This window comes from Acromyrmex echinatior, chromosome 7 (genome assembly GCF_024713525.1).
Source record: "Acromyrmex echinatior isolate Ae372 chromosome 7, ASM2471352v2, whole genome shotgun sequence".
NCBI classification, from domain to species: domain Eukaryota; kingdom Metazoa; phylum Arthropoda; class Insecta; order Hymenoptera; family Formicidae; genus Acromyrmex; species Acromyrmex echinatior.
Window position 1 is genome coordinate 11,991,098 of NC_141858.1, and position 13,201 is coordinate 12,004,298.

Consider the following 13,201-nt stretch of genomic DNA (forward strand, 5'->3'; position numbering starts at 1 on the left):
GGAAGTCGGCAAAGAGCCCTGATTGCAATCAGCCGGGATTTTCATGCTCACCCGGGGCGAATGAGTACAAGCGGTACATAAGTTTCGACGAGTTTTATAGAAGATTGCAGCGATCGTGGGAGCCACGTGATCGAGCGAGGGAAGGAAATTGCGGACAATTTACGTTTCTCCCTACATATACATATATAAGTCTGCCTATCATCGTACACGCTTTGTAAAATACGAATTACACGATTTCGCGTTTTAGAGATCACATTATACATACACAGAAAAATATTTGCTGTTTAAAAAGAACAGCCAAAGTATCTAAAAATTTAGTTAGATATAAATATGAAAATAATTTCATTACACTATCAAAATAATTATATGGAACACTTAAATATTAATGACTGCCATGCTGCAAAAAGTTTTTTTCATTTTAACCAGTTTAAGTATTCTACATTTAACAATTAATTTAATGGTCCAAACAAAATTATTTTTAAATCTGTATCTGGCTAAATTTTTAAATACTCAGCAAAATTTCTTTTCTTCCATGTGTATCTAAAAATTTAGCTAGATACAGATCTGAAAATAATTTTGTTGGTTATCAAGAGACACTCAATCTGGTTGCTAAATATTAAAATTTTTTATGGCATTGCTTATCTCGCTTAAATATCCTAAATAATTATTTTGATGGCCAAAATTATTTTCAAATCTAAATTTTTAGATACTCCAGCAAAACCGTTTTTTTTATATATTTTCATAAATGTTTATTCAAATACGGTATAAATACGATAATATCTAACATTTAGCTCTCCTCCGTGTCTCGCTACTAACATTTTTTTTATACAATCGTTCATTTCAAATCACTACATCGATCTCGCGGCCACCAAATCGCAAAATCACGGACGAACGGCTGCCCGCCATGTCGATAGGAAATCTCTTGCCGCGAGGATGCAATCTACAAAAAAAATGGCGGCGATATCGGAGCGCGTGACGACGCATTGCATTTATCTCGTTGGTGTCTTTCCCGTCCCGCCGATTTCTCGTTCCGTTCCCTCCGGAGCACGTCCTCCCTCTTGTCCCCCTGGCACGGGGCACACACAGATGGGTCCCTCCATTTTGCGTTCGCATTGTTACTCCAAGTACCCGGCCCCCCTTCCCCTTCGCGCGGTGCGGTGTTACAATGCCTAGCCACTCCTGCATTGTTACCAGTATTGTTATTATTATCGCTACTGTTGCCGGTTGCGGCCGAGTGGCGAATGGAAAAGCAGAGGGCCGGTGAAGCCAGCTGCTACATCGAGTGTCGCATTAGAGGCAAATTACACTCCCTCCCCTCCCCTTCCCTCTGGCCAGCCTATCGTAGCTTTTATCCTACCTCTCCATTTTCCCTCCGTTTTTCCGAAAAGTTTTGACCTATCGAGCTGTCCGCGAAAACCTGTCGGTGATATCAGATCTTTATTATCTGAAACAAGCGCTGTTACAATTGCATTTTTATTGTTTACACGTTAACGAATGTTGACAACGTGCACCGAACTAATTATAAAATAGTGTTGAAATATTTATTATTTAGTATTTAAATATTTCTAGATAATATATGTAGATATGACTGCCAGAAGTATCTTTGATTACAACGAATAGTGCAAGGATACTGAACTATAAAATAATGTCGGATATAAGAGAACTGGCAAGAAAGATATAATAGATATCGTTATTTATTAAGCGCTCTAGAATCGCGAAATTCTCTCAAAAAGCAGTACATAATTGTAACAACAAAATAAGAAAAATTCAAAGCATCAGATACATAAAATAAGATTATAAAAATAAAGATAAGAAGGAAATAAAATATAAAAATAGAAAAGATGAAAGAAATTGAAAAACAGAATACCTATCTAATAACATACTAAGGGAAAAACAAGACGTAGGACACAAATACAAGTCAAATTTATACTTAATAAATTATTGTTTAATTTGTATTTAAAATCATGCAGAGAGGTGATACAGTGAATGTTTCATGATATATTATTCCAAAATTCCGCAGCACTGTTGCTAAAAGATTGTTTAAAAAACTTTGTGCGGCACAACAGTAGCAACAAATGAAAGAAAGAAAGAGAGAGAGAGAGAGAGGGAAGGGGGGGATTAAGTTTTAGCATGAAGACTTATTGTTCTTGAATTCAAAAACCAGATGAGAGAGAGAGAGAGAGAGAGAGAGAGAGAGAGAGAGAGAGAGAGAGAAAGCAGGAAGATCGCGATCGCGCACGATTCAGCTACGTGAATAATAATCATAATAATGGGTTTGCGTACCACCGAGTCTTCGCACTCCCTCTCTCTCCTCTAGTTTCATCCCCCTGCACTGTGGTCGGCAACCCCATGATGCGCACGTCAGGAGAGGGATCGAATCCCGTAGAGCAGAGGGCGAGTTCAATGCTGTGCAAACACGTCGCTACCGCCGTTTTCGAGATCGGCATAGACGAGAGATGAGAGACGAAACGATCGACAGCGCAATGGTACGACTAGTGCCACCGTCACGGTTTTCTTTGACATGATAATAGGAGAAATGGCGTCATTAATTCACGGATGTTCGCCCTTAACATTAGCATTAACCCCCTCAATTCTAGTTCACAATACATTCGCAACATTTTTATTTCTAATTTTTTTTTTTAAATATATGGAAAGATCATTTTTTGTAGAAGTATTTAAAAATTTAGCTGGATATAGAACTGAAAATAATTTTATTAGACCATCAAAATAATTATGTACGATCAGGTGAGTTGTGTGTGAATTTGAAAAAATCCACACTTAAAATTTAGCTTGATGTAGAAATCCACACCTAAGAAATTCAAGAATTGAATTTAAAATCAACTGTCAATTTTTCTAAACTTATATGGGGAAAATGCGCGGCTGCCGATACTCGCGATGGCAGAACATTGTTCCTGAGTTAAAATTATGATACATCATGAATTAAAATTCACTTGAAAGCTCTTGAATTGTACTTTTAGGTGTCGTAGACTTTATTTAGAAATAAATTTTTGTTTCGATAAAAAAAATGTTGAAAATATGCAAAAAACAATATTTAATCAATTTAATCAAAATCTTGACGTGCTACGCAAATTTTGCCAACGATTTGGTGTTCAGCGTGAAAAAATCTTTAGAATTTGTACTATGACACTTCGGAAAGAATTTGGATGTTGAACAGTGTCAGCTAAATATTTAGATACTTTATCAAAACCATTCTTTCTATACGAAATTTCATGTATATCGCGTATTTTATCTTGGCCATAGATTCTTTAATTTTCATGATCTTCCCTTAAGATTATTAAAATAGGATTTATTTATGAGTTAAAATTAATTATAAATCAATTTATGAATTTCACTAATATTATGATACTATCTCTTTTTTTCTTTCTTATTATTATTATTATATTGACAAAATATTCTCATAAAGAAGATAGAGGTATAAAGAGTCACACGAAAAATTATACTATTGTGAAATTTTTTTCACAGATTTCTGCTGTATAATTGAGGAATGAAATTTTTGGCTATCAAAAATTAGTAATCCAAAATTCAAGAATTTGACACATCTCGATTGAATTACACAGATTGGCGATTTCTTGGTTGTCAAATGCATGCAGTTAATCGAACGTCCTGCAACGCGTGCTCGCATCTCTCAAGAGCACTCCCAGCACCCTCGCATAATAATGCACACATGAATATGTCACTGGCTTTTGCAGTCCGCGTTTCGTCGCGATATCTACACGGACAGAATGCGGCCGACATAATTGCACTCCTTTCTGCACTTCTGTGCCATTCGTGCGGAAGATATTTGCCTATTGATGCATGCGAGTTGCCCCGACGACCTGCATTTACAGATTAGTACAAAAGTTATCGAGTTCTGCATGGAAAAAATAATTTTGTTGAAATATCTAAAAATTTAGATAGAGGTATACGAAAGATTTGAAAATAATATTGTTGGATCAAAATAATTACATAAGAAACTTAAACATGGTAAATAATGCTGCAAAAAGTTTTAACATTTCAGCAACCAGCTTGAACGTCCTAGATAATTATTTCGATGAGCCCAATAAAATTATTTTCAGATTTGCATCTGGTTAAATTTTTAGATACTTCAGTAGAACCATTCATTTATGAATTATTCATTCATTTTTTATGATGTGTTTTCCATAATTCATTATGTTTTCATTCTTCACTTTTTATATTCACATTTAAATTCTTTATTTTCTCCTAAAGAAATCTAACGTGAACACAATGCTGATTTTGCTTCAAATGTTACTTTACTTACATAAAATTTTGAATATTTCTTTTCACACGATCGGTATGCTTAAAATATGAATTAATAATTATGTTTTTAAAGTAAGATATTTAATTTATTATTAAATTTAGATTAATATTCGGATGAAAACGGTTTTTTGTGCTTCCTGTAGCATGCGAACTAGTTCTTTGTAATTCGCATTCGTGGTACTCGCGCCGAGGGTGCATATATTCGGACTGCAAACATCGGCATCCCTTAACAGCGCTTTATCACATTAATTCCCTCACCTGCCGATTCTGAAAAGATGCTAAAATTAAAAGCCCGAGTTAACGAAAAAGCACGATCTATGTATCGATAAGATTTAGCGTTTCTTCTCCGCTCTTTTTCATTGAATAATGACTGAGTGAATGATGACGTGACGAGACATTTTTTACATAAAAAATCTTTGAGTAATTTGAAGTTAAGTATTTCTTAATAATGTGAACAATTTTTTAACACTAGAAGTATCAACATTTTTTACTCACTAAAAAGACCAAGTGAATTAATTATTATAAAAATGAAGAAAGTGATAAAAAACCAAATATTTTATCAGTATAAAGGCTTTATAATTATTGAAAGATAAAAAAATTTCAGAATTCTATCTTTTATACACAAAAAATGTAACAGTAAAAAGTAAAAACAGTCAATAATGATGCTGATATTTTTATGCCAAGGTTTAAAGCTCTTTTCAGAGATATTAAAGATATTCTATATAGCTATATATGTTTTTATTTTACGTAAACTACGCCATGAAATTGATCACTTTCAGACTTATTCGCAAATAAAAATAAGATAAGATAAAGCGGAATAAAATCACGCGCCATCTTTTCGCAAGAAATTACTCCACGCATCGGTTCGCGGTAACCAGAAAGTCATTTCTATTTGAGGGCTGGAAGACCCCTGGTTTTCAGACATCACGCTGGGTAATCGGTAAGTCATCTCCGGCCGACGGCATTGAGTTAAAACAACAAAAGGGAGGCGGAATCGTGTTTGTCCTCGGGCTACCACTCAGCAGGGTCAACATGGGACAATTAACAGCCCTAATCATAATTTGACGTTAGTTGATCCCCGGTATTCGCAGGTTCATCGTACCGGTGGGCTCTTTGCACGCAGACATCTACACGCGTTAATCCTCTACCTCGAAGCGAACTATGAGTCTCTGTTATCGATGGACATAATGCTCCCATTAAACAGATATTAAGCGTTAGCTGAATAACGTGATAATTATCAGAATCAATTATCCGAAAGAAAATTTTATTCATTCGAACAATATTTATTCGCAATATGTCCATTAAATATAATAGATATTAATCTAACTGAATAACACGATGATTATCCGAATCGATTATCCGAAAAAAATTCTATTCATTCAAACAATATTTATTCGCAATAAATTATACATGGAAAGAATGGTTTTGCTAAAGTATTTAAAAATTTAGCTAGATGTATAAATTTTTGATAATAATTTTATTAAATTATCAAAATAACTATATAGAAGGCTCAAGCTGGTTGCTAGAATGTTAATATTTTTTACAGCTCGTCATGCTTGAATTCTCTTCATAATTACTGTTAATTATATTCATTAATTATATTCATTCAAGCATGATAAGTAAAACTGCAAATTTTGGGATATAACTAATATTATATTATATTATATTACATTATATTATATTATATTATGTTTACTCTCATTTTCACAAAAACAATGTTAACATTACAATAAAATCACTTTCAACACAAAATAAAGATTGAAGTTTCAGAATTTTACTATTTATTTCGAAAAACACCGCAATAAAATACTATTTTTTATTTACAAATAAAAGATCTTCTTTCTAGCCCCTTTTTTCATTGTCAATTTCATCCAAATTTGCGGTGTCGCGATTATCGGTACCGATATGACCTGTTTTATCGCGAACGCACAAGCATTGAAGAATCTCACTAAAGAAAAATGTACGTACGCGAGTGGTGGAGGCTTACGGCTCGTTTGTGCCACGTCGCGTCATAACGAACCCCAACCGAGAGAATCACCCGGAGGCTGTATAAGCCATCAGCCGGATAATCCGGGCGAAGGTTGGTGTCGAGTCAAATTGCCCGAGGAGGCCTGTTGTACCTAGCGAGGGGCAGGCGGTGTAGCCCGTCGTTTTGCGTCAACCCCCGATGTACTCGCGGCGTAATGACGTTACGCTAACTTGATCAATCGTCCACTCTATCCGCCTCCTCTCTCTTCCTCATCCCGACCGATCTCGTCCTGGGCCGCCTACCTACCTACGGGCTTGACTCTGTTCGAGCAGAGGCTAACAGATACTCAATGCCTCCCGAACGCGTGTCCGACGTGTTCATAGCACACGCGCGATATAATCGCGCCTCCCCTTGACTTCGCGTGCCACCCACGAGATTTATCGGCATTTAATGGGCCAACTAATGTCAAACGGCGACACGCGTTACCTGGATATAGGAGAGATCGTTACAACGAGTGAGCGAGAATGAGAGAGAAAGAGAAAAAGGGATGATGCTGAGTGGGCTTTGACTCGTAAAGTGGAACGGACGGAAAGAAGCTCGAATTACGTTTGACCCTCTCTTGTACATTTGTCCTACGTGTAAGGAGATACTATCAGAATCTGCTTTATATAACAATTCGAAAATAACACTTTGAAATTTTGCGTACTTAGAGACTGTTACAGGCTGTTTTGTCTCATGTTCCGCAATCATACGTTCATTGTTTTTGTAACAAAATAACAATGGAGAGTAAATGACGAGATACTTCAAATGATCACAAAATTAAATGAAAAACCTAATTAAAATTACTTTATTGAGATAAATCTTGACAACTTTTCTATGATACTATGTATTTGATTTTCGAAAAAACAGAACGAACGTTTTATATACTTATTAAATACACGTACAATGTATTTTCAAGCCTTTGCTACATATAACATGAGTCTGGATTAATTTTTATTACTTTTACAAGTACCTATAACATTATACAAAAATTATTAAGTAATTAAAATAATTAAAATTGTTAATATAAAATTATATAATTAAATTTTTATATTATTGTATAATGATTTTTACATATATTTTAACATCTTTACAAAATATTTGTAAAGTTATGTATTAAAAAAGAAGGAAAGAGCAAAAACTATTATATTTAGCCAAGTGCTCCTGGCTAAATATAATGGTTTTTGCTCTCTCCTTCTTTTTTAATACACAACTTTTTTTTAATACATAAGTATTTCGAAGAAAAGAAATGCGCAGGACAAGAATAATTGTGTGTACTAATAAAAAGATTAACACATATATTGGTAGCAAAAGAATCAATGAATAAAAAAGCAATCGCTGCACGGCGATTAGAAAGATCCATGACACCTAAACAGATTACATAGATTTGTTTCCGCCAATTAGTTTGAAAAATGTTGACAGGTGTTTTTATGATTTGCCGGTGCCTGAAAAGAACCACATCGTTCGGCATGCCGAGCGTTTCATTTACTTGTCTGAACAAGAGTAAACTGCAAGTTAATCGGAAGTTAAAGCCTCGCGTTAAGTAAATTTTTGCTGGACTCCTGTGGGCCTTTTCGCAAAGGGTACGACCTGCTCGTCTCTCTAAGATAAATATGGACTGACGTCCCACCTGAAAAACGTTTATACCTGGGGACAGCAGCACTTTGTGATACTTCGCGATTTGATCCTTTCATAATTAAAAACCAAATTCTGCGGATGTTTTTATTTTCTATCAATAACTACATGGGTTGATAAAAATTTCACCTTTTTTATGTTAAACTGATTTGAGTGTTTTTAATAATATTTTTGCTCTGATTTTAAATCTAGATATAAATAAATGATTCATAGAAAGTGATTATTAAATTTAACGTGATAATTTAATATGATTTTTTATTTATTATAAAAGGCAAATCGAACATGAATAAATCATTTTAATGAAAAAAGACTCCATAAAACGTTATTATTGTTAGCAACATGTTTTTAAAAATAGATATGTTGATTACAAAAAAATTGGATAAATTCTCATAGAATAAATTCCTGATTTTTAATATCAAAAATTACATAAAAATTAACCAAAATTACACATTTAACAAAATCATTGTCGACCAATGTTATCGCAGATTTACATTAAGTCTTATTACATCTTGTTCAATACAGCTCTGCGTGACATGCTTATCGAGAGCAAACAAATTTGGTGGAGTAAAGATAAGCGAGGGTAAGGTAAATGTGAGGATCTTATTTCGTGACGCTGTCCAAAAGTGTCCAAATGTATGAAACACGCTTTAAAATAAGATTGAATTCACGGTAAAGCGTCCAACTTTTTCCGATGCAACAAGACGTGCTGGGACTCAATGAACAAAATTCACACATCAGAAGCGCTTGTCGTTCGAGGTCGACATTGTTAGCCTTGAATTTCATGCCTGCGCACCGTGTTCTTACGTACACACCAGTTATATATCCCTATCTTGTTTAACTTTCCCTGTTTACACACCGCATCGCGGCGGGAGCGATGGACAAACGAACTGACGGACGGCAGTTCCCTTGAAATAACAATTCGCTGCGCGTCCGCTCGCCGCGCGCGTTCCGTTTTCATCGTCGAATCTTTCACAGAGCGCAGCCTCTGGATTTACTCGCGCTAGTTTAGGCACAGCGAAGCACGATGTACGCGCGAATCGTGCACGCACTGCGAAAAATGTCTGGTTGGATTAATTAGAATTCTAATTGAAAATGGACGAATCAGAATTTTCTCGTTAAATATAGAATTCTAGTTCAAATAATCGGAATATTGGTTGATGTAATCAGAATCTTCTTACATTTTCATCTTCTTACATCTTCGTACATTTTCAACCAGACACTTTTCTCACAAGGATTCCAAATTGTAAAAATAATGTCAAAAAACTAACATTATTAGTCAAAAGATCACGTTTAAAAAATAGTTATTCTAGATAGTCAAATCTTGGTATTTTATAGATTCTAATATATAAACGTGTGGCCACTTTAATTTAGATACAAAATATCTCAAGAACAATGCAGTTTTGAAAGAAATGTTTCGGATAAAAGTTGTATAAGATTTGAAGAGGACCATCAAATGAGTTACTTAGATTTTAAGTCCAAGGTCAAGTGAGGAAAAAATTAACCTGGACCTTATTATAAATAGCTCATCTCATGGTCTTTCTCAAATCCTACAATTTTTATTTGAATTCTTTTCAAAATTTCGACGCATCGGCGCGCTGTTTCACTCGAAACTACTCGGAAACCTTTCCCAACGTGCGAATAATTTCCTAACAATCTTTCAAACCTCTCGTTCGAAAGTAAAACATACCAGGGATGTTAAATGCAAAAGTTCGCAAAGAGATCGATTTGGTTCGGAAGATCAAAATCCTACGAGAGCGCGGATCTAGAAGATCTATCATATATTCTACGTAAGCTCGCGCATAAGTAAATGGCTGTTTGTAGATCTCTCGAAGTCAGAGCATGGCGTACGTAGCCGAAAACTCGACGAGCTTCGAGTGGATTATCGGTAGAAAAGGAATTAACGAACGGGAGCAGCAAAAGAGGTACTTCCCTCGTCTAGTGCCTCTTCGTGGCTTTTAGATAAGGTCTCTCACCCCCTACGCAAAACCGGCCGTGCCACAAAGCGTACGTAAAAATTCACGCAACGAACAACGGCGAGGGCTGCGAGTATTACTTTCCTTCACGGTAATGCTCCTTAAGATGAATTTACACGGTTCACTTTAATGATGAGCCATTCTGAAAAAAATCGTCTCAAGCAAATATGTGTAACAATGAAATCTGTATATATTACATTTTCAGAAGTTGTCAAGTTGGATTTATTTAAACTTTGAATAAATAATATTTTATTTTTGTAATATTTTATTTTTTAAAAAGTAGCATAGAATAAAATTAAAGTCAATAAGTGGAGTTTTTTTTATATATCTAAATAGTTTTAATCTTTTTTGATTTTATAGAAACCTTTGACATGGAATTTTTATTCAATTAGGATAGAATTATCAAATCGATTTTATATGTCATGAGATTCAATTTTGTAAGAACTATTATGACAAACCCATCGATGATACAGCGAGGATTTGTTGAAAATTATACAAATTAAGATAGAAGAAAAATATTACTTATATTATATTATATTTTTCCCTTCGTTATAGAAAGAATAGTGTTGCTGAAGTATCTAAAAGTTTAGCTAGACAGATCTGAAAATAATTTTGTTGGATTATCAAAATAATTATATAAGACACTCTCGATGATTGCAAGAATGTCAAAAGGTTTTGCAGCATTGCTCATTATGTCTAAATTTCTCCTACATAATCATTTTAACGGTCCAACACAATTATTTACCTGTAGCTACCTAGATTTTTAGATGTTTCGGCAAAATTGTTAATTCTTTCTGTATTTAAATCCGATTTTTCCCAAAAAGAAGCTTTGTATCAAAAATTCTTAATTTTTTCATGTTTTTTTACACAAAAAGAACGGTTTTGCTGAAATATCTAAAATTTTAATTTTAATTTTTCAAATCTGTACATACAGATTTGAAAGTAATTTTATCAGTCCATTAAAATAATTAAAACGATCAAATTAATTATTAAAACAAAAACTTTTACAGTATTGTTAATCACGCTTAAGATTCCTAAATAATTAATTTAATGGCCAACAAAATTCAGATCTGTATGTAACTAAATTTTTAGATATTTCAGCAAAATCATTCTTTTCGTGCATATAAAACTGCATCATCGACGAAAGTGTTCGTCGTAATCGTTTTTATAAAGTTGAATCTAACAATATATTCAAAGCAACACGAACTCTAGAAAACCAAAATTAAACAATAGAAAAAAGTAGTACACCACACGCGGGACAACCACCGGTATTCTGGCCACGCTCGAGGCGACATCCGAGAGGGGTGAAAGGAATTTTCGAGGGCGGCCGATCCCGCTAATATTCAAAGAATTAGACAGACGGTGGCGGGTCCTCGAGACGCGGTCGGCTGGACGGACCCCTTAAAGTGCTTTCGTTGCATTCTCGACACACGCAACTCCGATGTATAATGGGGGTTATATCGGGTTCGGAAACGAGGTCGGAGCGTACAACAGCCACTCGACGAGGTTACACGCGGTAACATATGCGCTCTATGGATCGGGACGATAAAAATCAGCTACTGCAAAACGATACGCAATAGCTGAGTTTACACTGCACCGATGAAGAGCCCGCCTGACACACCTGACAAATTCGGGCTATGAAAATAACAATTCAGAAATAACAGTTTCTACGAGATCGTCACAAGATAGAGAAACGAACAGTCAATAAAAATATTCTTAAATTTAATTTAGGGGATTCATTTTTGTTGAACTTTTGAAATTTAATTTATCATCTGAATATAAGACTTTTTGAAAATTAACCTTCGGATGAATAAATGTGTTAAATACAATAAATATGAATTATATTTCTTAATTAATTTTAAATAGACCTAATTCGCTTGATTTTTAATTTAATATTTATATATGTGCTAAATATATGTAACATTGAAAACACAGGAAAATTAATACAATAAAAAGTTTAAATAATGATAAAATCTTGATATTTTTGTAAGAGACGATTTGATTTGAAATTGATCGAAGAATTCAGTTCAAAAAGAAAAATTCTGTATTTCGTAATTGTTGATATAACGAGAGTTAGTGGATGAATTTTGTTGCCTGATTTATCCAGAACAGAGAAGGTAGCTTTTGAGTTTTCAGTTGGAACAGTCGCGTGCGATTAGGGTCACTCGAGACTGCTTTTACGGCAATTGAGCTAAGCGATCGTGGAAGTTGTGCAGTCGTCTGGACGGAATCGAGATCGACATCTGCTTATGACAGAAACGCGTTATAATCCGCGTTATATGCATTATGTACGATCCATAGAGGCTTGATCGCATCTGAGGCTTTATAATTCAAAATATATCTTACTGCTTGATTAAATTTTTTAACAGGTTTTGTTACCACAAAACGTATATAAGGTAACGTCGATATAAATATAAGTTTAGTAATATATGTACCTACAGTATTTCATTTTTATATTCTTATTTTCAAATATCCGAATAAAAACAAGTTATTATTAATTAAAATATTGAATGAGGAATAGACAGTAACAATAATTTATTAATAATGTCCATTTCTATCAATGTAGATTAACTTGCTTTTTATCTTCTTTTTAGTTCTGAGTTATTAAAAAAAAGTAAAAAATTAATTAAACCGAAATTAAGATTAATCTACATAGAAATGGACACAACAGAATTTATTACTAAAAGAAATAGACAAATCATTGTTATTAAGATTTATTTCTCTTTCAATATTTTCATTTAAGAAGAATATTAACTTTGTTACAAAAAATTGTGAGTGGTAAAATGGTTAGGAGTTTTCATTAATTTTGGGACATGTTTTTATGTATTATTATGCAATAGATGTGAGACAAAAGATATATTTTGATCAAGATTTTGAATTTCTAAGTACCGATTACTGTTTCTCGCAAGGGACAAACAATTGTAATTCCATGAGATTATTTTTGAGATCCTCACCTAAAATTCACACAATAGAATTGAGAGACTCTCGGTGATTCTTCCGATAAAAATAATACATAAAACTCGTATTATTTTCCTCCTCAACACTGAGTATCCGCATAAAGTGAACGAGGCGTTAAATTCCCCTCGAAGAAATAACACAGTCCTCTAAACCGTGGATTACGGACTTAGAGCATCGGAATAAGGAATAGCTAGAGGCCGATTCAAAATGCGTTTGACAAAGGCTCGTGCCTTCGTCTCTGAAAAAACATCCAAGGGTCTACCTGGCGATAGTTCGAGATATGTCATTCGTTTTATTTCGACATAAAGAGCGACTCAACGAGGTCGATTTTAAGCTTTACTTCAAAGAA

The 13,201-nt window shown here is 34.2% G+C and overlaps 1 protein-coding gene across 1 annotated transcript in view; it reads left to right on the top strand.

The window, feature by feature from the left end:
* Positions 1 to 13,201, top strand: part of LOC105149990 (homeobox protein Nkx-2.4) — a 48,553-nt gene that overhangs the window by 14,418 nt on the left and 20,934 nt on the right. The window lies entirely within an intron of this gene.